The 27,952-nt window shown below is 41.8% G+C and overlaps 1 protein-coding gene across 1 annotated transcript in view; it reads right to left on the minus strand.

Annotated features, from left to right (window-relative positions):
• The window catches only part of fut8b (fucosyltransferase 8b (alpha (1,6) fucosyltransferase)), a 174,806-nt gene extending 147,291 nt beyond the window's left edge, over positions 1-27,515 (minus strand). Inside the window, exon 1 of the mRNA XM_041805375.1 lies at positions 27,309-27,515. The gene's annotated coding sequence lies outside the window, so the exon portion shown is untranslated. The remainder of the gene's footprint in view (positions 1-27,308) is intronic.
• Between the last annotated feature and the right edge of the window lie 437 nt (positions 27,516-27,952).

Raw genomic sequence — 27,952 nt, forward strand, 5'->3', positions numbered from 1 at the left:
TAAACGTGTGAGTCTGTCTGTGTGTGAGGCTGCGCATGTGGGCATGGGCCCAATGAGGCGAAAGGGTGCCAGTAGCCTTTGAGGAAGGAGCATGTGTCCGGCATCCACTGCTGCTGTGCCGGGTCACAGATGTCACCTGCTCCTGCAGCCTGTCTGCCACACGACCACTGGCCTTCCGCCCTCCCCCCACCACTCGTAAACAACACAACAGCGAAAGAGGAAGTCAGAGCCCACAGTGTTGCTAGTTATTTGGATTCCATTATATTGTTGTGTTAGAAAAGTAAAATTCAAACATGGGTCAGTGAATGATCGCGAGGGTTCAAAAATGTCATTCAGATTAAATCAGACAAATGTTATCCGGAGCTGCCAGCTGTGTCACATTATGGTGGCCTTGCCGAGTACTTTCACAGCGAGTTCTGCTGAATAAACACCGCTGGCTGCTGGGATGGTAGCTTTAAACACAGCACATTAGGCCTGGAAAAAAAGTCTGGCAAAGGGAAACATCCTTAGATAATGTCAGCTGCTAGAAAAAAGTGTGAAACCACAATCCCACCAAGTAAATCAGCTGGGAGACAAAGAACGTTTCTGTGTGCGTTTCTGTCTGTGGTGAAGCGAAGGGAGTCTGATAATCATTTAAAGGGGCTTCCTTACACTCGTGTGGTCATCTTTTTGAGAGGGCCTGAAATTCTTTTTGCATGCTTTACCACTTGTTTGCTTGAGAAGCAGAGAATGCTTCACCACAGAAATCCTCCATGGAGATTGTTGATGTGTGCGTCTCTATCTGGCTCACAGACACATACATAATAAATTTGCCCACCCACACATTACTGACATTTCTTTTTGGAGCATCTTTAAATTACCATGCATATTAGCGACGCAGTGGCAAGACCCCTTTTTATTATTCCTCTTAATCGTGTGTGCTTACAGGGTCAGCGGCTGCCCCCACTCCACCCTGCGCCTTTCCTCTTCCCTTCACTCCCCCCCTGCGTAGACGCACTCCTCTCCTCTCTGCCAGTGGAAACAGACAAGTGCTTACACCCGGCATCCCATGGGGCCCCTGCCGCACTACATAGGAGGATCAGGGCAGGACATCATGGCACGCTCCTGTTACATGCCTGCCTCCTGTCCCAGCACTTGCAGCCAACCAAGATCCCACTTGCTACCAACTGTGACTCATTCCTCATAAAAACCAGTCAAGCAATTCTGCATGCCAGTTCAATGTGTCATGATTTTAATCAATTATATGGACTTTTTTTCCACTTTTTTTGAACAACAGTAGGCGTCTAATAGCATATGATTACCAGCTAAGATGAAAGCTCCTCTATGCCTTGAACAAAGTGGTTTTGGGATCATTGAACAGCATCTGAAATTGCCTCCCCCGTAACCTTCAAAAATCTCGGTTAAAGAGACTGAACCCAACTAATGTAACTTTTTAAAACTGACAGTCTGAATAACAGGCAGACTTTGAGAAGGAGTTGGTCAGGAGTGAGGAGAAAATAACTGCTCCTGTCACTTTTTAATGTTATAACCAAGTTCAAAGCTGTGAGTGCCTTCAAAGAGCGACTGTTTGAAAGTTTGCTGTGTGAACTCCATTCCAACAATTCGACCTACCTTTGGCAGGGGTTATTCAGAAAAGGCTTAAGACTTGTAAGGGCCTTTGCTTCTTTTTTGCATGTGAGGCAGGTAAATGAATTCTGGTCTCAAGTACTCGGTGACAATGCTTTGCTAATGCAAAGTGTGAATGCCCTTACTTGAGTGCTATTCACTTGCTATCAGATCAACAAGGATGAATGTTAAGGCGAAGTGTAAACACCCTCTCTGTGAAGGAAAGCAGGCACTGAAATTTTGCAAATGATTGTGTAGGATACCAAGTCTCTCATGTAGTAGAATTTATCTGTTACTCTTCCTAAAAGACATAAAACAAAAGAACAACATTTCACTCTCTTGTGATCAATAGATGCTTTCTTTTTCAAATAAATGCATTCAATAACAGCAGCACCAAGCAGGTTCTGCGATGTCGAGAGCTACAAACAGCACTGTAACAACCTGCCATCAGACAGAGACAGGGTGTTTTCACAGCGCATTCTGCAACTTTGTCGTCATTATAACTTGAGATTTTATTTCAGTGGTGTCTAAACTATGGCCCCAGGGCCGCATAGTTTGGCTTGAGCAAATTAAAAAAATAAGATAAAATATGGCACACATTAGAACACAAACTTTGTGTTTGACTGTATTGTGCTTAGTTAGACAAGGCAGTGCTAATGTGTTTATTCTGTAAACAAACATTTTGACAAGTCAAATTTAATCATGTGTTTTCTTTTGTTTTTGTTTTTTTTTAAGGTTCATTTTTTGGGCATTTTTGTGCCTTTTATTTGATAGAGGAGGATAGTGGATAGAGTTGGAAACAAGGACGAGAGCGGGGGAGAGACATGGGGTAAAGGCCAGATTCGAACCCGGACCGTCTGCGTAAATAACCACTCGGCCACCTGCGGCCCAATTATATGTTCTTGTGACTAAATTGAGACAGTACTGTAAATGTTAAACACATCCGCAACCAAAATGTGACCAATATCCTGTTCTATAACGTCCTCATGAATTAGGGCAGCAAGTAGTAGTATCAATAGTGTTCCAGGGGTAGAGCCTGTGGTAGCCAGGGCCAGCCACGGCCCCCAAATTCTGAACCCCCCCTCCCTCAAAACTCCTAAAATGATTGACTGTTTGCCTTGTCAGACATTAATTGGCCATTCAAGCATACCCAAACACATAGCATGTCTTCACCTACATTACATTGATTTTTACTAGGGGTGGGAGAAAATATCGATACAGCACAGTATCGCAATATTTTGTCTGATGATGTACCGTATCGTCTCGTCCACCAAGCATCGATTTTTTTCAAATTAATATAAACTGAAGTCTATGATAATGGAAAAATAAAATCAATTGCCTGGACAAGTGTTTGTCCAGTGAGGTCAGCAGAGCAGGAGAAAGTTAGTACAACAAACATGGCGGCACCACGGGAAGGACATTAGGAATGCCAGCAGGGCACGAATGAGATGTACATGACACCTGAGGTTTGCAAGAAGTGTTAGATGAAAATAAAACACTGTGGAAATATGACAAACGTCAGGACAAGACTAATGCTAAACAGTTGAAAAATGGTTTAGATTGGGCACGCCAGTAGTCGAGTGGTTAAGGCGCGCGCCATATACGCAGGCGACGTGGGTTCGAATCTGGCCCGTGGCACTATTTCCTGCATGCCTCTCCCCGCTCTCTTCCCTGTTTCCGACTCTATCCACTGTCCTATCCAATAAAGGCAAAAAGGCCAAAAATAAATCTTAAAAAGAAAAATGGTTTAGATTGCAGTATACATTGCAATATATGGTATCACAATACTCATTGTATTGCAAAATGTTTAAATTCGCAATATCAAATCGTGACCCAAGTATTGTGATAATATCATATCATGGGGCCAATAGTGATTCCCACCCCTAATTTTTACTGACTTTTATTTTCTCATGGTAGGGTACATGAAAGGGGCCCAACCATCCTGTGGTGCATATCAGCTTTGCAGGAAAACAAAAGAGGATGGCACAGTAGGAGCTCTGCATAAACACACCAGCAGACATGCACACACACAGCACTGCATTCCCCTGCTTAGAGTTGTTAAAGTTTTCATACTTTGATACTTCTTTCGATACTGTGTGCTTTAAATAATTAAATAGCCGTTATTTCTACGTCAGACAGAATCGAAAGAAACGTTTTGAAGATAAAACAGATCTACATTTATATTTCAACCCAAAGATGCCAAGAGTGGAGAGAGAGACGGTGGTCAGTGATGGTTGGTCAAATGTGAGCAAGTGCCAGTGTCCTGCGGTAGAAACAGAGCAGTGACAAGGAAAGAGAACATGTTATTTTTCAAAGCTCTTATGCTCTAAAGAAGTTAGAAATAGGGATGCACCGATCCACCTTTTCTGGTCCCGATACCGATTCCGATACCTTTTTTTTTTTGCTGCTTAAGCAATAATTAAAGAGAGCTGATGTTTTACATAAAGATTAAAGATGACATAAGTCATATCCGAGATAGTTTAAGAATGTAAAGTCCACTGTGGTCTGTGGCTAAACTTCTGTTCCTAATGTCGATCAGACTGAATGAAACCACGTCAAACAGAGCAGGCAGGTATACGTCTATGAAAGTGGCGATGGATCAGGAGACTGTCAGACTGATTTTGTTATTATAACGTTGTGCCTTTTGGCTCTGGCAAACTTTCTGCAGTTTTCAATGCCTGCTTACGTTCAGTGCTCTGCCTGGTATTAGCTGTTGGCTCAGTCCTAATGCCAGCGGCTGAGGCTAGTGGCTGCTGCCGCTTCATTTTAACATCGTTAGGATGATGACTCTTAAGTGACTTACAAGATCCGTCAAGGACTTCATTCTACTCTTTGGGACCTTTGCAGGGCAAATTTTACACACACGGTCGTCTTATCCTCCCCGTAAATACTGAATAATGCCACCGTGTTGTTTGCATTTTAGCACAGGGGCTGCTTCCTCTTCTTCTCTGGTGTTTAACAGTGGGTCGTGGACTGCGGCACCCCCTGCTGTTTCAGAATGTGTAGTCTTGTGAGAAAGAAAACAAACGCCTTTATTATCGGTGGATTTTATCGGTTAATATTTTATTATCGGGATAATCAAAATATGTAAAATATATACGATATCGGATGATAATTTATTGGTACCAATAATTATCGTGCATCCCTATTACAGAGCCTAGAACATGGAAGCATTGGGCAAAGTCGACCAAACTGGTGGATGAAGATGCCCTCAGTGAACCAGAATAATGAATGATAATTCTGTTGTTTGGTGGGCTCTTTAGTGTGGCGTGTCAGGAATGTGAAAGGATGGAAAGAGGTGCAGACTTCTGCATCACAAAGACACAGTGGTAGAGCTCCTAAGTCTATGACTGTCAGCCATCAGGAATGTTTAATTGTGTCCTCAGTTGAGGACTCTTGAGGACAAGGTGCTGGGACTAAGCTCGATGTTTATGTCTTTATCTTAGCTATAAAATAAACTCTTGTGTAATTCAGTCCTTTGAGACCAGGATAGAACCACACAAGCAGCTCTAGTTGTGTTGTCTTTAGGTCAACAGGTATAAGCAGTTAATAGTGAACTAATCTTTCCAGGTTAAGCTGTAGCACAAAACGCTTCGACTGAACTTTCAGGAAGGGTTCATAATATAATTGCGAGGTGAAAATAGTGATTTCCTGGATTTGCCTGTAGAAAACATCCAAGGTTATGAAGAGGGTTCACTCAAGTGCACTGGCAGGGGTATGAGCAAAGTGTGGGGGCCTGGTGGGCACTAGCGGCCCATGCTCCTAATCCCAGTTAAGACAAGCCCGGCAGGCGATCCGACACAAAGGAGCTTGGTCCAGTGTTAGTGGAATTAAAGCAAAGCCTCTCCGCTGTTGTTATGCTAATCCAAAAGACAATGATTATCTGCAGAGCAATGTTGCCACGGTGATAAACATGGCTCAAGAGGGCCTCAATTAGGGCACTGATTGCCAAAAGAGAGCAAAGAGCGAGTAAGGCTGATGACAAAAGACAGAAACAGTTTGGAGGATGTTTTGTTATTTCAGCCCAGTGCATGAACCAGCTTTTAAACGCTGGAATAAAGCCACGCAACTTGACAATGGCCAGGATTGACCCTCTCCATGTTGTAAAGACTTTCCCACTCACTAGGACAAGCACTAGCGTGTAATTAGCTCTTAAATGCATATGGGGTATGTTATTCTGCAATAACTATTGGGTATGGTTATAATATGTTCTCCACCCTGTGTATGTGGAATAATGATGAGTAAGTACGAGTTTCAGCTCGCCTCATTCATCCTCTTAAGTGACAGCACTGCAGTTCAGGTGGTGGCACTCTTCAACTTTTTGTTAAAACATCAAGAGTTGGAGGACAACCATAACACTGGATTCATCTATAATAATCCTTCATTTACTCAGCAAATCAAAGTGTGGAGGCAAAGCCCTTGCCGGGTGTTTAAATCTCTTCTCCGAGTTGATGTGCCAACTTCAATTCTTTGCTGTTGTCACAAGATCAAAGAAAAGTAGGAAAAAACAGGCTACGGGAGGCTGTTTTCTGTTTCTGGAGCAGCTTGTCACACAGCCTTATGTGTACTTGCAAACCTGGTAGTGGCTGGCATCACAGGATTGTCTCGTCAAAAGTACTCCTAGGTCACCTGCAGAGTGACAGAGCACATCCTACTGGTTAAGACTACCTCCATCCAGTCACATTTTATCAGCTGTGATCCGTAAGGACTTCTTTATAATATTTCTGGACATGTTCAGCTGCTTCGTCCCCTCCTCAGCCCATCTGTCCCACAGCTCAAACAGCATAATAGGCCTTGGACTGCTGTGTCACCTCATTGAGTCCTATTAGGGGCTCTTATATCTGACTGGCATGCTGTTATTGCTCTCCCAGACCACAGCTAAAACTGAGGAATGGGTCTGCCAAGTGGGCTCTTTCAAGTCTCTGCTGCATTGATGGCACTGGCACGAGCAGCAGGGTTGTGTTGGTGGGTGGTACCACGGTAACATGAAAAGAAAGAAAAGGGGCGGAGGTGACACAGTGTGAAGCTAGCCCCCCTGGGAGTACATGACAGGCATGTCAGATGCAAATGGTCTCATGCTGCTTTGCTATGGGCTCTGCCACAGGTGAATGCCAGTGCTGCCACTCCAGCGAACGCTGGAGGAAGACTGAGGGGGCATCAACGGGGTAGTAGAGGCTGTGAGAAGCATTGACAAAAGCTGATGAACATGGCGGGTGAACGACTAGACACATCATTACACAAGTGAACATTCACCTTCTTTTTCAAGAGGGGTGATCTAGCTCAGTAGTTCCCAAAGTGGGGGTCATGAAACACTGAGAGGGGGTCACCAGATGCCTTCCAAAAAAATGCAAGTCTGCACATTTTTCTTGAGCATGCACAGCTGTGTTCAACTACGCTTTAACCCCTTCAGGTACAGCAGGGTGTCCTGGTCTTGCAATTTTTTACAACTGGATGTGCTCAAGCCAGTCTCAATTTCAAGTAATTTTTCAACTGTTATCAAATCAAGGTTTTAATCTTGTATTCTATACAGAATATATTCCAGGAAAAGAAATAAAAGCATTGAAAAATGCAGCATTTTGCAGCTTTTCTCATTTTCAGTCTGAAGCGGCAGGTGGTAAAAAGGAAGATGTTTAGCCTAATTAAGACTCAAACTGATTAACTTTGTAGCGTTTTCTGAAAAGTGAGGTATTTCAGGCATACGGCCCAGCTGGTGATCATAAATCTTAAGTTAAAGCAATAAACAACTTCATTTACAAGTGATTAAAACTTAGATGAGAAGTGGTAAAGAGAAAGTTTTTCAAACTTAAATCATTTTAAATGCTATGAAAGGAGAAACGTTCCTGCAGATGTTGATGTGTTGCAATGTAGACCAACATGTTACAATTCTTGTAAGCTTGAACTCATCGATCTCCACACAAGCAGAAAAAAGAAAAATAGTATGAAGAACATAACAAGAATATGAACACAAGCAAACAAGAAGGTAGTGAATGAAGAAACATGGGTGAGCCTCAAGAAGCATCAAAGAGAAACAGGAGCTGAACTCCAACTCCATGAATTAAAAATTCAGAAAATTTCCCACAATTCTCCTGCTCCTTTAACTCACTTTTGAAATTCCTCCCTATATGCAACCAGCTAATCTTTGGACACTGCTATGATATGGCACAAGAGAACACTGAACCCTCCGCTGAATCAGTAATAAGCTCGATGCTAAGAGGGGCTACATACTGTAGACCAGTGGTTCTCAACGTTGGGGTCAGGACCCCATTGGGGGTCGCGAGACACTGAGATGGGGTCTCCAGATGCCTTAGAAAACTAAGAATGGGGAGCAGGTGGCCTAGTGGCTAAAGGCGCTCCCCATGTGCGCGGGCGACCCGGGTTCGAATCCGGCCTGAGGCCCTTTACAGCATGTCTCACCCCCACTCCTGACCCTGTTTTTGACTCTATCCACTGTCCTCCTCTATCTAATAAAGGCACAAAAAGCCTGAAAATAAATCTTAAAAAAAAAGAAAAAACAAACAAAAAAAAAACTAAGAATATTTTTAAAATTACACTGTTGCCACTTCACACCAATTTTGCCAAATTTTAAAACATTTTTACCACTTAAAACCCATTTTTTCTCAATTTCTAAACCCTTTCCACCACTTTTTTTCTGCCTGTTTTCTCCACTTCTAAATCAAATCTTGACATCCTCCGCCTATTGTTGGCTCTGTTGTCCCATTATTGCCACTATTAACCCCTCTTTACCACTTTTTACAATTTGGTATGCCCATTTTTGCCAGTTTAACCCATTTCTTCCAATTTCTGCCTCAGCTTACCCTTTTTTGCCAGTTTACATCAAATTTTTATCCCATTTCACCACATTTCCACCTATTTTTGGCACTTTAACACCATTTCAGCTATCTTTTAATCCCCTTTTACCACTTAATATACTTGTTTTTGCAACTTTAACCCATTTTTGCAATTTTTTTGGTTATTTTTGCCACTTTAATCTAATTGTTGGCCATTCTTACCCATTTCTGCTACTTTGAAAATCCAATTTCACCACCTTTTTCACTATTTTAGTTGCCATTATTAACCCCTGTTAGCTGTTTTTAACGTAGTTTAATTCTTTTTTTTTTTTTACAAAAGTATTTTTAAGAGGGCTACTTACTACACAAACAGATTTGTTTCTTTGATAAGCATATACCACAGCCTTACTTTACAATGGACCATGATTTGCTGGCCCCCAGTTTGGCTGGGCCCCATTGTTCCCCCCTAATGGGTGACCTTGTCTGCACATGACTATTCTTGAATGTGCATGGCTGTGTTCAACCACCTCCAGGTACAGTGGGGGTCCCCGGTCTCTGGCACCTTTATTTTGGGGGTCGTGGACTAGAAAGGTTAAGAAGCCCTGCTGTAGACGATTGATTCCACCACTGTTATAGATGGGCGTCACACACTGGAGCAGCATACTTCCACACTGCATTCAAGGGCGAACACAAGAGGAAGTCATTTTCTATGGCAGAATTTAGGAAGTCATTGTTCTACATGGGCTGATATGACGAAGCTAACGAGTCTGAACAAACACAGCTTTCTAGCAAATGTACAGCTTAATTTACCCACAACCATAATGTTGTGTTACTATTTACACAAGAATGCACTCATGCAATCATTTATTTAGAAGTGGTACAGACCTGAAAAATCAATTTTCCCCTTTTTGATAGAAAGCCCCTGGCAGCCAGTGAGTTCAGTGTTGCCCTGAGAGTAATACATGTTACTTTCACAAGACATGCACATTACTTATATGAGCCCCTGTGCAAATAAACAAACAGCAGCCGCCTGCAGTGTACACAGGCTGGAAATCCATATTGATATTTCAGTATAAAATAAAGCAATTCCTGTAATGTAAAGCCTGCAACAAGCGCATTATAAATTCATTTTATAACTCAATCAATAACTAAAACATTGGAAGTGAGACTTTGCTGGCACACAAAACTCCTTATTAGCTAGAAATATCATTAAGCAACAAGTGATTGGACATCAGTAAGAGGCCCGATGGGACTCATTCCCACAGTCATCCAAAGTGGAGGCTTCTGGAAATGTTTCAAGTCACATCTATTAAGTTAATATAACTTTAAATCTATTCTTCAAATGCCTTGCAGCTGCAGTTTATGTCGAAATAATGCTGATGTGATGTTTTGTCTGCATTTTGCACATTTGGCTCGGCGGTACTTTCATCTGTCCTTGAGGGAGGAATTTACTCAGGCATGAGTTGATGTCATATCACTGAAAGGATTGAGGCTTAATCTGCTCCTTAACACTTCTTTGATCTCTTTATTTGAATGAGCGTACGGACATGTTTCCTTTTTGTTCACTGATCAAAATTAGAAGCACCAGAGTTGTCCACCAAGGCACAGATAAAAAGACGAGGCCTATTTAACTCAAAGCAAATGGAAGTTTTTTTGATTATATATATGAAACGATATGTCTTAGTCTGGAGCAAAAACCTTGAACTGAAGGGTATATGTTGTTTACAAATCAAGACGCTATGGATGTTTGCTGCTAGCCAACTAAAGGATTAAAGGGGCATATCATGTGTAACCCACTTAATAAGTATTTAGCCCTCATCAGTCGACGGCCAGCTGATTCCCTCTTAGCACGCTATTGGCTATCTGCACTCATCCTGCCATATTAACAGCTCTGGCCTGGCTTTGCTGCTCCCTATGCAAGCAGTTTTTTGTTACCCTCCACCCCAGCTCCTCCTTTTACATATCCAAATTGATAGCATTCTGTTGTCATTGATGCCTGCTCTACTCTGGGTTTAATGCTTATCCTCCCTGCCTCACACTTTCCTTGTAGGCACGGGAAGAGCACGAAGATGTGCTGCTTGGTGCTTTCCACAAAGGCTTGTTAAAGGGTAGGAGCATCCCAGAACAGCAATAAGAGCAAATTAATAACTGCTAATAAAGAGATATTTAGGACTGTAAACCATGTGTGTTTCTTGACTGAAATGTGAAATAAGCCAAACCAGTCCTTTGTTCATGGTCCGCCTTTGTCTCAAAACATGACATCCGACTTTGTTTCCATATGTTATTGTTTATCAAGCCCGCTTTCTTTGCTGTCTTTGGCTGTTTGGTTAAGCTGGCTGGTGCTAGCTAGGCTAATGTTAATGCCACACTCCTTCTAGTCATGACCTGGCACTTTCTGTTTTGTAAGTCAGGAAGGGGCCACTTTAGCTCCACCACAAAGTGCATTCAGTAGCTGTCTGGTCTGGAACAATGCAATACTTTTAGGGTGAAGCCTCTGATGTGGTTTTTATGTGTATTGCTGACTAGTGATCGACCGATTATCGAGTCCAATATTTGGCATTTGGCTGATTATTGGTATTAGTATTTTGCTCTGCTGATATTCAATTTTATTTTGTGATGAAAAAGTGTGCTACTTTGGATTAACCGCAGGGTGTGTCTCCTCTCTGGCTTATGTTCACTCATCATGGTCTAACCAAACTTCCTGTTTTCCTATTGTTGCTGTGCTGCTGTTGTGCTGCTTTTCTTGCTGATAGAGCTTGGATTAAATTGTTTTTTTTTTTTGATCATGCAGTTTTACTTTAGCCAAGTTAAGTAAATTTTGTACATCATTATAAATGCATTTTGGTTCCAAATAACAATCTCATGAGTAATAATCGTAATCAGCCCAGATAAACCACTATCAGCCGACCCCTATTGCAGACTTTGATGTCACATTACAATGTTACAATGTCATCTGGCAGACGCTTTTGTCCAACGTGACATACATCAGTGAGGTAGACAGGAGTTCATGGCATTAAGGACTTTGCCCATTGGCCCAAATAGGATAGTGACTATGCCTTAACAAGGATTCGCATCATAAATCTCCCATACCAAAGTCAGCAACGTAAACCACCCAGCCACATAAAATACTGCCGGGAAGAAATTCTGAAAACTGATTTGCTGACCCCTAAAAAATCTCCTACAATCCACTTTGGGGTCCAGACCCAGACTCTGGGCATGAGTGACCTACACCACCACTTATCCTGACATTGACAAACAAGATTCACTCTCACACCTACAGGCAATAAGGAGTCACCAATTAATCTGACAAACATGTCTTTGGACTGTGTCTGCACATGCATGTACAAGCAGAGCGTACAAACTCCACACAGAAGGGCTATCTGACTTTTCCATCTGAACCAGGAACCTTCCTGAGTTGAGGCATCGAACTACCATGCCCTAATTGGTGGTAATATGATCTGGAAAAGTTGAGCGGAGACTGTGTCAGCTTAAACTTGGATCTAGCCACTCAACTGGGATGATGCATTTACCTCTTCCTTTCTTCTGCAGCTGCTGTGATTTTTCAATGATGTGTAGTTTTAAGTTATGATTTTATGATTTCCTATGGCTGATAAATAGATAAACAGAAAGACAGATATAAAACAGCGCTGTATTTAAGCTGTCTCCTGAGTGTTAACTTGACATTAGCTCATTCAGCCTCTTTAAACAAATTTAAAACTCAATCAAATCTAAAATAAGTCACCAAGCATCATACCAAGAGCACACCATTCATAGTTATCTGATTAAAATTCGAATCATTCCTTTTTTAAGTACCTTCCCCATCTTTTGCTGATGTCTTTAATGAATTCCACTTCAGCTCTTAAGGAGCACTGAGTGAAAAAGAACAAAAAAGAAACACTTCCACCTTACAAACTAAAGAAAATCATCAATATGTGCTGAACAATACATTCCTGAAGTTATTCTCTGATTGGAATAATTACTATTTTGTTGTACACACTTTTTTTCAGAGTTTCTCTTCTAATTTGACTCAAGGTACTGATTTCCTATATTTCCCAGAGTGCTTTTCAACAAGCCTCAGAGAAAAGGTCTGGCAAGCTTGATGGAACACACTGTTTTTATTCAGCCGTCGATTATCTTGCGTATGCGTTTATGTGGGGGTAGTAAGCACACCAGGGCTTTTTTGAGTCAAGAGCAATTTTAAGGTACAAAGTATCTTGTTGTTGCATTGCATTCTGGTCTTTTTTAGGTTGTTTACTGCAGAAATAATCATTACAGACAGGTACCTGAAGGGTTTTTTGCTGTCTTTATACATCGTCAATTCTAAGCATGTTTGACTTTGCAGATAACCACTAAAACTGCAGATTTACAGTAAAAGTAGTTAATGAAAGGACGGTAAGTCATGACATCTTCCTCTACCCAGCAGCTCCCAGAGGAAAGTCGTCTGGAGTAGCAAAAATACCACCGAGCAATTAAATGGCTCTGGAAGGTAACCTTAATCCCTAATGGTTTAAACTGTCTTAAGGTGGAATTGTCCGTAAAGGGAACATTTTCTAACACCTCTTAAAAGGAGAATCAAGGACTTGGGAAACACTTTTTGAAACTTGGTATAAAGTGGTGTACCCATGTCAGAACAGACTTTAAGGTGCCTCAGATGACTTTAAAACTTCTTTCCTTTTGTCCACTTTTCCTCTGGAATGAAGTTCCTGCTGACACCAGGCAGTCTGGCTCTGTAGAGCTCTTTAAATCACTTAAAATTTCTTGCCACGATTTTCAGTAAGTTGTGCATTCTTTCAATGACTTCAGACCTTGTACCCGCAACCTTCATCCATATCTTTGCTCAGCCTCAGTGTCAATTAATCTATAAAGCCTAGCATTTACAGTCTATGTTTGCTCTGTTTCCAAGGATACTAAAGCTGTCTGAAAACCAACATATCTCTCTATCCTTGCTTTTGTTGTTGTCCTACTAACACATGAGCCTCCAAGCTGGATGCCCCCTCCCTACTTTCTCCATCTTGTCCTCTCTTCTCACTCATGCTTCTCTTTGCTGGACCTCCAGCCGTCCTGGGACCCCTCTCTGTCTTCCCTAGCTGTCAGAACCTCATTCCAGATGTTTTGGGTCGTAGTCTTTAACCTCAAGAAACGTCAGTCTCTCCTCGTCTCATTTTCCCTCGTGTGCATGATGTCCTTGTCTCTCTTTAGTCTCGATTCCTCTTTCATACATGTGTCAATAGGTAGCTCATCTTCACTTTGAGCGTTTGGAGAGTCTGCTGTTTCCCAGGGCCTATATTCTACAGTTTTCCATCACCACTTATCTTATCTGAGTATGTCTGACCAGCATACATATTATTTTCTGTTCACTCGAGTTTTCTTCTCTTTGTTTCCTTTCAAAGAGTAACTAAACCCTCAGATTACTTTTTTTCAGATGAAAACAGAAGTACATGGGGATTTAGGGGTACTATTAATCAGTAACATTCCAAATCGACATTTTTTATGTCTACAAGCAGATCTGGTGGTCTGTTGCATATGTAGTGCAATCTCTCACCCATATTTTCCCTGAAGGTTAACTTCACTCAGGAACCAAAAGCCAAACTTTGCACTCCACCAATTAAATGCATTGACACACTAGCTTGTGTCTTCCACATGACCATATATTTTCATTTCTCCATTGAACGCAGAACTGCCATGCATAAAGGCAAGATCAGCCAATCAGAGATGTTGCTGTGACACTCTAGGACTGTGGGTTATGCTGCACTTGTTGACAGCAATTGCAAATAAACCCGTGTTTCTCCAAGAATTACACAGATAATAAATAAACACGTGTCTACTATATGATAACATATCCTGGAAATACCTTCATTATAGGGATACACAATATTACTGTCCTGATATTTTTCATCAGCAGATACTGGATTTAAAAAGTAAAATATGTAAAAAAGATGAGAACATTTCTGCAGATTTTTCTAACTGATATTTTAGGCTAAAAAAAATCTGCCCATATCAACTGTAAAGGTGTGTTTTAAGGACTCAGGTTACCAGTATTGTAGTGGTGTGACGAGATCCTGTGCCTTGAGATCTCGTGAGACTAAAACGTCACGAGATTTCTTATCACAGAGAAAAATGTCTCGACAGTGTGGACTTCTTCATTTGCAGCTGGTCAATGCAGTAGTCCAGCTAAAGAGGAAAGAGCTTTGTTTTTGCCTCTGACACTTTAAAATCATTTGTGTGGCATTTTGTAAAGAAACGGAACACAGCTGACCCTCCTTCATCTGTCTGAATCACCGCTGACATTCCCTGTGAGCGTGCACATATGAGCCGCATACTACTGGCGGACTGTGGGGAATGAATCATCTGTGAATTTCAGACAAGTGACAGGCAGATTTCTAGCATTTGTAAAAGTGATGATCCCTGACAGAGAATGAGAAATAGTTTAATCAAACTGTTAAATCTTTTTAAATCTATGTCTGTTTTACTCACATTTAAAAAATTTTTTCTTATAAAACTGCTCGGAGGTGAGGTAATGGGGATGTGATTCGCTATTAACATGCATGATTATTTCATATAAAAAGTGCTGTTATTGCATGTTTGAGTCATGGCGAGACGAGACAAGCTATATTAGGCAGTGATATTTAGTAAATGAGAATTAATAGTTTAAACTTTTCAAAATGGACTTCATTTAATTGCATTTTTTGTCCTTCACTTGAATTAAAGAAACATTTTCTTGTCATATATTGTGTAATTAAAGTTCAATAGAATAGCGTAAATACCGTCTCACCTAGTTCTCATGAGCCTAAATCTCGTCTCATATCATCTTTTGAGTCGTGTCTCATCACAGCCCTCAAGTATTGATATCAGAATCAACTCAAATCAATCTGTAAATATCAGAATATCGGATATCTGCAAAAATCCAATATCATGCAGCCTTTTGTTGGAAAAGGACGACTGAATTCACTTTGAGCGGCAGTACAAGACTGAACGCAGATGTTTCAAGGGCAAAAGTGGGTTCAGTCAATCAGCAATGTCACTGTGATACTGTAGGATTGTCGGTAATGTAGTGCTGTTGGCTGAGATTGTGAATAAATCATGTTTTTCTTAAAACAAGGTCAATAACATACAAAATGTCTTGTATACAACCAGATATCTGTTTCACACTTTGGTAGTTTGTGGTAAATCTACACTGACTGATAAAGACTTGGGCTTTCAAGGATTTCAATTTTTGATAGCATTTAATCTTAAAATGTTTATAGTTAATCATGATTAATCGTATCCTTTTAATCAAAATTCCCATTTTTTCATTCAAAACTGTTTTGGTGTCATTTTAGATTTTTCTGCTGTCCTAAACTAAGGGCAACAAACTTCCTGTTTGGATACAGACCTGCGTTTATAAATAGATCCAAGAATATAAGAGGATTTTAACATGGACTTAACCATGGAAAAAGGAACTTGTAACGGATTTGAAAGGAAATAATGGGACAGTTAAAAAGTAAATACCTAATAATACAAGTACATGTGGCTTTCAACTTGTTCACTGTCCTTAAAATGTGTTGAAATTGTGGGATTGATCAATGCACTTAATCTCGACAGCACTAGTAATAACACTATGGTATAACCCCAAATCTAAAGAGCAGCATGGAGTAAGTGATGTGGCTGACAAGGTTTAGCAGGAGGGAGGAAGTGGGCTTGTCTATTCCCCCCTCCCTCCCAGACATGTGCTTGACATTCTAAAAGGTATTTTTTGTAATTTCAGTGTAAATACACCTCAGCTACAATTCTGAGGTTTAGTTACTCTTTAAATGGATTTCCAAATGTATCTACAATTTGAGGAAGGAAGGTGTGGTATGTGGAAGAAAAACTGAGCTTGATGATGACGCTCACTGAATTCATATACAGCAGATGTTTGCATCTGCAGTGCAAAAATGCAGATTCTGTGTACTTTCACAGCGCCCCTGCTGTGTGATTGCTACCATGCTGTCTTCTGCTGAACTCATGCTGGGTGACAAGACTCCTGCGAACCGAAATCCAATCAGGCCAATCCTCCACGATCCTTCACAATCCCCTCAGCCACCACCGTACACCACCAACCATCTGTAACACACACTGAACACTGATAGATATGGAGATGGACACTTGCACATTAACCGCTTCACCTCTCATGAACTTGGTACAAACACCGAGGGGCTTAAACGCTGAATCCCCTCCAGCGACAACAGCTATGAGCAGTGAAGCTGACCTTGCATTCTGACCCATCAATGGAGGTTACAGAGATGAATTTAACCCTTGGGGATCAATACTGTGAGTGCAGAACTCAACATAACACTATCACAAACAAACCCCTCTGGGAAGTATGGCTGGCATCGGTTACATAAATAGCCCCCCTGCCTGTGAGAGAGATAAAGCAAGCCTTTCATCGTAGTCCAGGTTCTACTTTTCAGGTGCCTGGGGTTCAACTCTCCCTGGATGTGTGCTGAGGTCAAACACAGGCCACCCAATGCTGGATCAAATAGCGCTGGCTAAATGGAGGCCATTCATTATTTCTTCTGAGCTTCGATGGAGGTGGATTGGCGGCTGGGAGTTTGAGCTTCTTGCTGAAAACAGAATAATATCCACAAACCCTTGCGCAGAGGCAGGCCTGTCACACAACCTTTCTAACCAAGTGCGGGAAATGCACCCATTCTGTCAGATGAGCTCATGATCTTTCCTATTCTTGTGTGTATTTGTGTGTGTCCTTGCTTTGTGGGCTCTGTATTCTGTGTTCTGGCCATCGAGCGAATTTGGGCTATTGTCACTGTGATCCTAATGGCCAGCATCTGGCTCTCTGGCACTGTTTTTTATTTTTTGGGGAGGAGAGAGCTGTGGAAGGGGGGGTAAGAGTGAGGTGGGAGATCTGACTGCTTATGCCTCAAGCTGCACAGCTGTCCCAATTACTACCTCTCTCTTCTCTCCTAATTTCGCCCATCGTACCCATCTGCCTCGCCCACATTTCAAATCTTGGTCCCATCCATCCAAAAGTGCCACTGATGGTGCGTTTGTACTTTCAGGGGGCCTTAAAAGAGCTTCTGCAGACTGGAGTGGATTCTGATACTGTTTTAAGTTAGACGCCGTGGGGGTGCTAAAGGTCCAGACTATGCAGTATCTTGTCAAGGGGTGAAGAATTTTTAGCAGCATCCCTGAATCCCTCCAGCCCTTCATGTCTGCTCTGATCCTGGTCTGAGCTGTGGACTCGGAGGGGCTGACAAGGCTGTTTGATGGGCCATGGGCACTGAGCATCAGGGGATTTTGTAGGTGGGTGGGTAGGTGGGTGGCTGGCAGGGAGAGGAAGGAGGGTTTGTTTGTGTCCAACAGGGAGGCCCTCAGCAACTTCTGCGAAGCTAAAAATTCTCAGTATGTGTCATACCCTTGTGGATTCAGTTCCTCATGCAAAGAAGGCGCCACTAACTTCAGTGTATTCCTCTTTTCTTGATGCCAAGCAGTATCGCTAGGCAATCAATAGTCTCATTTCAATCACAACTTTGACATCCCATGATTACTATATATTATCATTTTTATACATAAAAACAATGCACCCAGGCTGATAGTTAGTCTACCCCTAGACAGCTACTCACAAAGCATTATGGGAAAAAATTTGGCTGTTTGAATTCATTAGCATGTGGCATTAATGTTCCAAAAGGGATTACAAATGGATAAAAGACGTTCAATATCGAAGCTACCTGTGTAGGTTTAATCTTCAAAGTCACCAAAAAGTCATCCAAGTTTTTGGCTCGCTAAAAAAAGTGTGCATAAGGGCTACAATCCCTCGGACAGCATCATTGTAACGGCACAACACATAGCTACAAAAAGAAAAAAGTACGAGCATACAAAATATGGTTCAAAAGTGATTTAACTTTAAACCACTTCTGTCACTAATGGCCCTATAGAGCACACCGGTCTGAGAGGGTTTTTAAAAAATACATCCAGAGGATAATGAATTTAATTCTGCCTACAAATTTTGCTTGGGGCCCTATGATTTTGAGTTTATTGCAGAATTGACAAATAAAACGGAATCTACTATTAAACGCAGAATATCGTGGAAATTGACTTAATTTGACTGAAATGCTGTTTTCGTGAGAAAGAGGAATGTATTAACCTTGCAAAGCAGATGGATTCGCCTGTTTCCGTTTTTCTCACTGGCGAACCCATCTTGCAAAGCTCCCATCTGAACAATTTGGGCACAACTGAGTCATGATGTAAGCAAGCAGCAACAAGAGGCCAGTTTATGGCGTACGAGATTAGCGTGGATAATGCAAAAGCGTCACTTTTATCAGAACTTGATGACATCTGCTCATTAAAAGTAGAACAAATGACAGCAGTGACGTGTTTTCTTCTCAAAAAACGACAAAAGTCGTGTACTGACACATCTACAGTCGCCATGGTTTGTGTTATGCAGTTCTCTATGGAGTAGGGGCGCACCTTGGTAGGGGCTTTAACGTCACGTGTCCTGTTGCTCTGATTGGCCCGTAAATATGTGACAGACAGAGCGTTCATCCAATCACCCTCCGAGTTCTTCTTCAAAGGCTCTGCCCTTTCCCAGACGCTGTCTATGAGAGGTTTCCCAGATGGATATGTGAAACAAATCCATCTGGCGTGTCAGGTTAGGGATGTATATCTGGGGAGAATATTCCCGGGGAATCACTAATGCGTGGCACAACCTGTTCCTAACTTCACAAACACAAAAATCACAAAAATCGAAATGGAAAAAACGGAATTTGTCAAAAATAAAATGGATATCCTAAGGCCCTATTTGCTGATACAGTGGGTCCTTTTCTCCTCCGTTGTTTGGTTCTTCTTTACTGCTCTAATAACAGTAGCACATGCATGCGGTGTTTCCAGCAGTGAAGAAATAATTTCTGGTTTAAACCATTTTAATATAAAGTTAAATAAAATGGTATCAGATTGGTGGATAAACACGTGTATTCACCAATACCTATAGCCACATTTAAGCAGTATCGGGCGCATTTCTGATGCTGGTACTGGAATCAGAAAACTCCAAAAAAAAAAAAAAAGTTAAAAAAAGGGATGCACAGTATTGGTTTCCAGCAGATATCAGATCTCAAAAAGGGCAACCACCTACACCTGATTGTACAGTTGTACATTTTAAGCCACATATATACGATTTATACTGCCAGTACTGAGGCTGATAAGTATTTGGCAGAAATGTTCATATCTGACAATACAAATAACATGCCGATAATATCATGCGCCCCTAGTTATTAATTACTTAAGCCCACTTTTAAATCTGCTGCATATGACTTAAGCATCACAATTTAAGTGTTGAGCTTTAATAATTGTGATCTCAATACCAATCCAGACAAGTGGATTTTTGCCTTAATTGAGCAGCCACAGTAAGCAATCACAAAGATCTGACAGAAGTGAAAGAAGAAATACACACATGCATACACATGTAAAAAGACAAATAATTACAAAGACCAAGGCTGTGCAACAAGCAGCAGTTAGGTTTGTCCTTCTGAAAAGGACAAAAATAGAGGATGGAGAGGATTTAAGTGCTGCCTGTGGATGGGTACATGCCCATTTCAGGACAGCTCCAATGAGCCGAGAAGAAATGTCGTAAGACCCACTTCCCAGCTCAGGCTGCGGCAACAAAACTCCCCGAGATACCTCAAAACAGGCACACATAGGCAAATGCACACACATCCTTTCTGATGTGAGTGCACTGCCGGCTGGGCTGCCTCCCTGCAGGGCCAAACAGAGCTCGGGCAGCACACTCTTTGAGGGGGATTCCAGGTCAGGAACTCTGACTGGTCTACCCCTCAACCCAAACCTGACACACATTCACGCACACACTCCAGACGCACAAGAGTCAGCGGCGGCTAAGGCATTATGTGAACTAGATCCAGTCCCTTCACAAATCCAATCTGATGCTGAATGGCTACCGGGCCACGCTCCTATTGTGCATGTCTGACTGCATTCCTTCCCAGAACACCCCCCTGTCTTCAGACCTTCAGCTGAGTGAGACAGGTAGACGAGCAGTGAGACATTTAGACAGGCAGAGCGCAAGGCAGGTCTGCTGGGGCCCTTTTTTTCCTTTTGCTGCTGCAGGAGAATGCTATCAGCCTGGATCAGGCTACGCTGCTCTAGCTGAGCTTCAGCATCCTCACGGCCCGGCCTGCTTTTCTCCATGGAAACCTGCCCCTCACTCGCCCTGTGATTGGCTCGTACAATCACAAGACAGGCACTCTGTCTTACAATACAGATAATAATGGCCCTCCGGTAGGATGAGAGCAGAAGAGGAGTGATTGCAGAAAGGCTTTTCTCCTGCAGATTTTGCCCTTTAAAAAGGCTGCATTCAGCAAGTGTTGAAGAAGCTAAAGACTACAGGTGTATCCTTGCACATTGTGAGCAGTTAAAGTCATCCTTTTAAAGCAAAAACATTGCTTGTATTCCTCACAGAGTAATTAAAATCTTTCTTTCCCATCTCTTCAAAAGCATAAAGGGATAGAACTGACAATCACCTGGAAAATGCCAGCCAAATGCCAACACTAGACATGCAGCTATTGCTGTGACTCAACAATATGAACCAACTCTGCTTTCTAGTCTCTACAAAGCAAGTCCTTGATAATGTGTCTCAAAAATAGATGTGAATGTGTCCATAAGTAAAATTTCAGTCTTCTCCTTCCTCAAAGCAGAAGCAACAAAGGGAAAAAAGCTTCTTTTCTAATGCTTCTGCTCTATTTACGGTATATTGTCTGGAATCTGGGAGCAGAAAAACCCTGAACAGAGATTAACAATACCGGTTAAACAATGCCTCCAGATGAGCCGTCCTCTTTTGCTTGCATTGTTACTGCAGCTACAAGCATTGCCGTGTCTTGCATTGCCTCATCACTTCAATGTTCTTTGTGTTTTTGTAGCATGAGCCCCCCCAAACTGGGAACATGTCTTCAAAAATGTGTTGTTTGTTTCCTCCATAGCTCAATTCAGCCTTCTCTTCTCATTCGACTGACGTTTCCAGAAAAAAAAAAAGGATATATCTGGGACAACAGAGTGCAAGAAAAGGGGATGTAAAAACAGCATGCTGGAGCCAATATCAAGCATTAAACACACACTGTACTGTGCGCCAAAAACACTGTGATGCTTGAAATTAGAATGGCTTTTCATGCAAACAGAGGCACTTGCTGTGCAGGTGACAGGCTGCTATTGCAGACAGAATTGGAATGAAAAACAAATCCGGCTGCTATTTTAAATAAAACTCCACTCTGCAGTGGCTTGCTGTGCTAAACCAAACAGAGAAATGGAGCCTGCCACGTGACAAATGTGCACTGTGTTTAATACAGATAAAAGTATAAAATGAGTCACCGCCCATTTTTACTCAGCGCACCACATCTAACCTCTTTGGCAGAGCAACACTAATTTGTTTAATGAAGTCATTAGTCAAAAATGAAGACAGACAGTGGCATGAGGCAACGAAGGTGGAAGCACAAAGGGCAGAGAGGGAGAAAAAGGAAGAGAAGAAAATAGTCTGGCTGAGAGGAAAGGAGGGAGGGCTACTTCTCTAGAAAGCACCCTCTCGTGTATTATAGATGCAGTATCATGTGTTGCAGCGGCTACATGGTAGCAAATGCAGCATTTGTCCGATGCAATCAAGTCAAAAAGCAGAAACAACACAATCTGGGAGGCATTCTGCTAAAAGAACTTCGAACCCGCCAAGTAAATTTCAAGGGTTTGTTTGAGTGTCATCTCTACTATTTTATTCAAGCGCTTCATCAAAATTTACACAGCCAGGAATGAACCCGCTCTAAAGTAATCACTTGACTTAAATAAATGGGTCCACCCATAGCTATGCCTATCTGTTCCAAAAATGGCAAAGCCTGGATCACAGCAAAGCATGAGTCACTTTGCTTTATGTAAAATAATTAGCCCCTGATATTTAAAAACCGTTCAGATTAAAAAATGCATCCATCAGAAGTAGGGCACATCCTCGCCGCTGGAATCTAAGACACAGTCCCCCCTCTCACACCCATCGCATGGACTGCTGTCGCCGTAATATATATGGCTGTTTACTTATTCATGAATGGGTTAGGGCTACTAACTCAATCAATCTCCTTCCAGTTACCAAGGCTGACTTTATTAGATAACATTAATGATGCATTAGTTGTCCATTGGTGTTGAGTTTCTCCCTCGTCAGCAACTACAATTCAAATGAGAGCACAATGGATATTGGCTGCAAATTGATCCAGACTTGGGGATAATTGTGGTACTTCACAGCACTATATGAGCCTATAATTTACTGTCAAACAATATGCTGTCAAAGGAAGACAAATCACAGTGTGCTTGACGGGGCTGAAATATGTCGTGTAATATCAGCTGGAGAAATTAAGTGATATGAAATAGTACAGATCAGCAGGGAAAAAACAACCATGAATTGATTTCATGTAAAAGCAATAAGCTGGTATGGCATTTTTTTACAAATAAATCTATCATAGAAGTAATAAGGTTGTTGTTGCATGGCATGCTTTAACCCCCTCAGTTCTGTTAAGACAATATTAAAGCTATTCATACACTAAGAGCCTGAAACATGGGCTGTAGGAGTGAAATAAAAAATCAGAAGCCTGACATCAAAGCTTTACTGCACAATATTGTGATACACTAAGGTCCTACCTCATTTGACACAAAAATGTTTCACTGGTTCCTAGGGGTGTGATGAGACATCACACGAAGGCCAAAATTTGGGCCCACGAGACACAAGATGAGACTTGACACTTTTTTAAGTTTTGGGAAAAAAAAAACATGGGTGGATAATATGTTCTTTACACAACTGAAAGTCATAATTGCAACGCATTCAGGTCTATTAAAAAATGTTTAAACTAACTCCTGTTGTACTGAGTAGGCTATCAATTCTTCCAAACAGTTTGTCTTGTCTAACTCTGACTCAAACTGTACATTTTAATGCTCTTCAAATCAAACATTTCATTTTAACAGTAAAATCTTTAATTTACTACAATAGCACTTATCGCTACAATAATTATATTTAATATTGTATTGAATTATATATAATAAAAGCATTTGGATTATTTTGAAAGTACTTTAAGCACTGTTTACAGACTGAAATATAGAGAGCTGCATCAGTAAAATTAATCTATTTCTCATCCTCTTTAAGGACATCCATATTTATAACACTCAAAGACATTTTTCTGTCAATAACTCGCTTGCTGTAATGTAGAAAAATAGATTATTTTATAGTATTGTGGTCTTTTTTTCCTCATATGAGCTTTGACAGTGTTGGACATGACGCACGGATGAGCGTGTGTTAATGTGTGTGTGTGTTGGTGTGGTGTGGTGTGTTTAACTGGGGCTAGAACTTCGCTTTTAGAGCTAACAGTGGACTCAATGGCATTTAGACAGAGTTTGTTTTGCTAAGTTTACCGCTGCAGTATACAACGGACCGTCGCGCTACACAATTTAAGCTTCCAACTGATGATACGAGCTGCCAACAGCTGATGGATGTGTGACTGACAGACGGTGCGACAAGAAGGGACTGAATCAAAGTGACAAAGTCACAAATAGCGGCACTATGAGCGAGTCTACGTGCATACACGAACTAAATAAATGTTGTATTCTCCTCATGGAGACTGCACAGGTTTGCAGAAGCAACATTTAATCATTTCACACCGTTATGATGAACTTATTATGCATAGGCGGATCATGTGCGGCCCCACATGGCGCATGCGGAGGAAGAGGTGGGGGTCGGAGCGGTCATCTCAATGGATACCGGATCAGCTCTGTTTCTTCATTAGCTCTCTCACCAACATTTTAAAGTATCCAGGGCATCTTTGTGATCTTTTATAACTTCCAGTTTGGCATTGTTTTCTGTAAGGAAAGCTGCTGCTCCAAGTGTCTGCGCAATATTGATCTCGCGAGATCTCATCACACCCCTACTGGCTCCAAACGTAGATATTTGAATTTAAAGAGCTTGTGTCACTTTAAACAGATTTTCCAGGGAATATGACTCATGTCACGACGTCATGACTCCTTACAGTGGTGCTTATGACCTAAGTGAGGGTAAAGTTGATGGAACCTGATAAACCAAAGAAGAGGAAGACAGTGGGATAAAAGATGAGGCACCATAAGATTTGGAACTGCAATCTTGCAATATGTCAGTAATAGAATTGTATCATGTTATTTTTGTTATCCCAGGCCATGTATCATATTGTATCATAGCATAAGTTACCCCGCAACATCTTCCTGTTGCAATATTAAAAAAAACATGGCAATATGTGCCAACTACATTTGTATTGCTTCAAAGCAGGACTGTGAAGAGGACGGACTGGTCAATATTATCACAACCAAGCTTTCTGTCCATACTCTAAACTCATTTTGCCCATATTTCTGCACAATCTTGAGGGTCAAACACTGCAATACCACCAGTTCTCATGGGGGCAGTGGGTACCGGCTTGGCTCAGTGGGTAGAGTAGGCACGCATCTCTCTTCAACTGTCCTATCCCAATAAACAAAAAGGCACAAAAATAATCTTATGTATGCAGGAACGGAGCCATTGGCTGGACAGACCTGGGCCACCCACTTACATGGGGACTGACCCATCCACTAGGCCATCTGGCCCCTGTGGATCCATTTCTTTACGTCCATCCTATTATAACAGACGTGGTTGAGTATGTGGGCAGTGATGCTTGTATTGTTTAAGTATACAGATTTATTTTCAAAAGGAGCTTAATGAGCCTATACTGTGTGTAAACACCACTGTGTTATGATGAGAATTTTGGAACAGAGCAGCTTCTACAAAAGGGTTTTGCATCTCCTTACTGATTATGACTAACTGTCCATAATAAAAAGCTTACTTACTACCATCATCCTCACATTATCTTTGACATATATTTTCAACATTATTTAAGCACCAAAAACCATCAGAATCTCCAACAATTACAATGCTGTTTCAGTCCATCCATCTAGGCATTTTCTATACCACTTACACCACTTGGGGCCGTGGAGGACTGGAGCCTATCCCAGCTGTCACTGGGCAAGAGGCAGTGTATACTCTGGACTGGTCACCTGTCAATCACAGGACTGACAAACAACCAGGCACAGTCACCTATGACAACACCTACGGCTAATTTAGAGTCACCCATAACCTAAGGAGCATGTCTTTGATGGTGGGAGGAAGGAGTACCCAGAGAGAACCCATGCATACACAAGGAGAACCTGCAAACTCCACACAGAAAGGCCCTGATCGGGATGCAAACCAGAAACCTTCTTGCTGTGAGGCAACATCACTAACCCCTGCACTGCTGTGCAGCCCTGTCTCAATACAAACACTCACACTTTCAACAGCTGAAACAAGCCATAAAGAACAACACAATGAGGAAACAGTCACACATGGTGGTTAAATGATTTCAGATAACATTAATTATTCATAAAGAAGAGTACTTTGAGTTTGGGCCTGGATCAGCTGGCTTCCAAGCATCCATTAGTTTGATCATTTGCATTACATGTGTTTTAAAACTAAACTATATCTGATATTTTAAGTACCAAAATCTCCCAATATTTTTAAAAAACAACATCTAGTTCATAAGAAATCTGAGTTTGAGTGGAATAAATCCATCTAACATGCAGGCAAATTGTACAACTATGGCTGTAGCAATGACTGTTTAAACAGCTTAGAAGAGTTTGCCTGCAATTTTGACAAAAAGAATTTGCCAGATATAAGGTGCATAGGACTTATTTTTGCTAACATGATGTTGAAACATGTGTCTATACTGTTTTCTATGTGTATGTGCTACACTGAAGCTAAATTTTGGTAGAACATGGCAATCAATACCCTACATCACTGCCAGCCAAAGCATCTCAATACTAAACGAAAAAGGAAACCATCATTAACTTTCACTTTTTCCTCACTTAGAAGGCTCACATCCTCTAATGGATGACCCCCTTTCTAGCAACACAAGCCATGACGCCAGACTCAGCATCCACTGTCTGTGGATGTTGCTGCTGCCATCTATCTTATCATCAGCTAAGTAAGGAGTGTGCACGTGAGGAGAGGATGGGGAGCAGAAATCCCCCTGCCGGCTCCATCCGACTGCCCTGATGTGATGCAGAAGGCAGCACAAACTGTAGCTGAGCCGACTTATTTCATAATCACATATCAGAAGGCCTTATTACACGTTAACCACACCTCCTGATTCTAAAAACAAACGCACGCCTGGCCGTGGTGATTATCACAAAGCGATGTCTGATCCTGGCAGCGGTGCACTGAGGCTGAAACACAGGCAGCTGCTTTGTCTACTCCCCACACATGAAGCAGTCACAGAAAACAACAGGAAAGAAAACATACAACCGTCAACCGCCAACCAGTTATAAGTCATGTGCCTGTATGAGGTGACTGAGGGTGGAGGTCACACGCATTTCACAGTCATTTAACGGTGAGAGGCTGCATGTGAACACGACAAACAGAAACAGACAGACAGCTAGCTTATAGGCTACTTGCGTCTAGCAATGTTGATGTGTTTAGCTTTCCCAAGGCTGCCAAATTAAACCACAATAACAGCCGTTCATTCACGCTGCCGAAGATAGCTAAAAATGGGGGTTTGAAATGCAAGCTATCTGCCGCGGCCGTTAAATTGTTTTGAATATCCCCACTTGATATCCTTAACGCAACAAAGGAGACCGCGCGCACTTTCTATGGATGTAACGTGCGCTGAAGTAACGGTTCAACCGGGGCAACCGTGTCGGAATAGCGGTGTTGACATAACGGGACCAGAAATCCCTCCCTACCTACCGTGACCGCTATTTGGTCACCGTCATCTCAGCAGCGACGCAGTCAACAGGCCGGGATGTAGCGGCTGTGGAATCTATGGACTGAGCGCTACCTCCGTCGCTTCTACATTTCCGCCATACAGCACGGTTATTATCACCTACCTTGGCATGGTACACCGGCTTCCAGCAGCATCCGACCGGGGCTGCGGAGGCTGGGGTGTGACGCAGCGGCAGTCGAGATTTTTTGTTCCAAAATATAGTGTAAAAACGCTGCGGCGGAAACAGGAACTGGGAGAGCTGGGGTCTCTGAATACGGCAGTCGGGGCTGCTCTGTGCTGGATGGCTGCTGGGTGCTGGATGGCCGGTGTGTCAAAGCAAACCAGAGCCGGGAGAGACGTCTCTTCCGGTCAGGACTTTTCAGATTAAGAGCCTGAACGGTCACGACTTACAGTAGCATGGACTTTAATGACATGTTTCTTGTATTAACTGCTTGAGTTTAGTTGGTTATAGTAAAGTGTAGTGTGGCAGCTGGAGGAAAATTTTAATCGACGAAAAACTACGCGTAAAGCTTCAATTGTATTAATAAAATTTTACAAGTACATTTTTATTTATCAACTTTAAAAGATGTACATATTTCGTGAGCTAATTTGGTATTTTAACATAAAATAGTTTGAAAATATTAAATATCCTAAGCTAATGTCGTACTAACTGCTTCTTACATTTTTTTAAGCTTTTATCTACTTAAATCTCCTGTAACAAACTTTAATTTCATGTCAGTTATGGCACTTCCTGCAGGCAACGGAACA

This window comes from Cheilinus undulatus, linkage group 14, assembly GCF_018320785.1.
Source record: "Cheilinus undulatus linkage group 14, ASM1832078v1, whole genome shotgun sequence".
Lineage (NCBI taxonomy): Eukaryota > Metazoa > Chordata > Actinopteri > Labriformes > Labridae > Cheilinus > Cheilinus undulatus.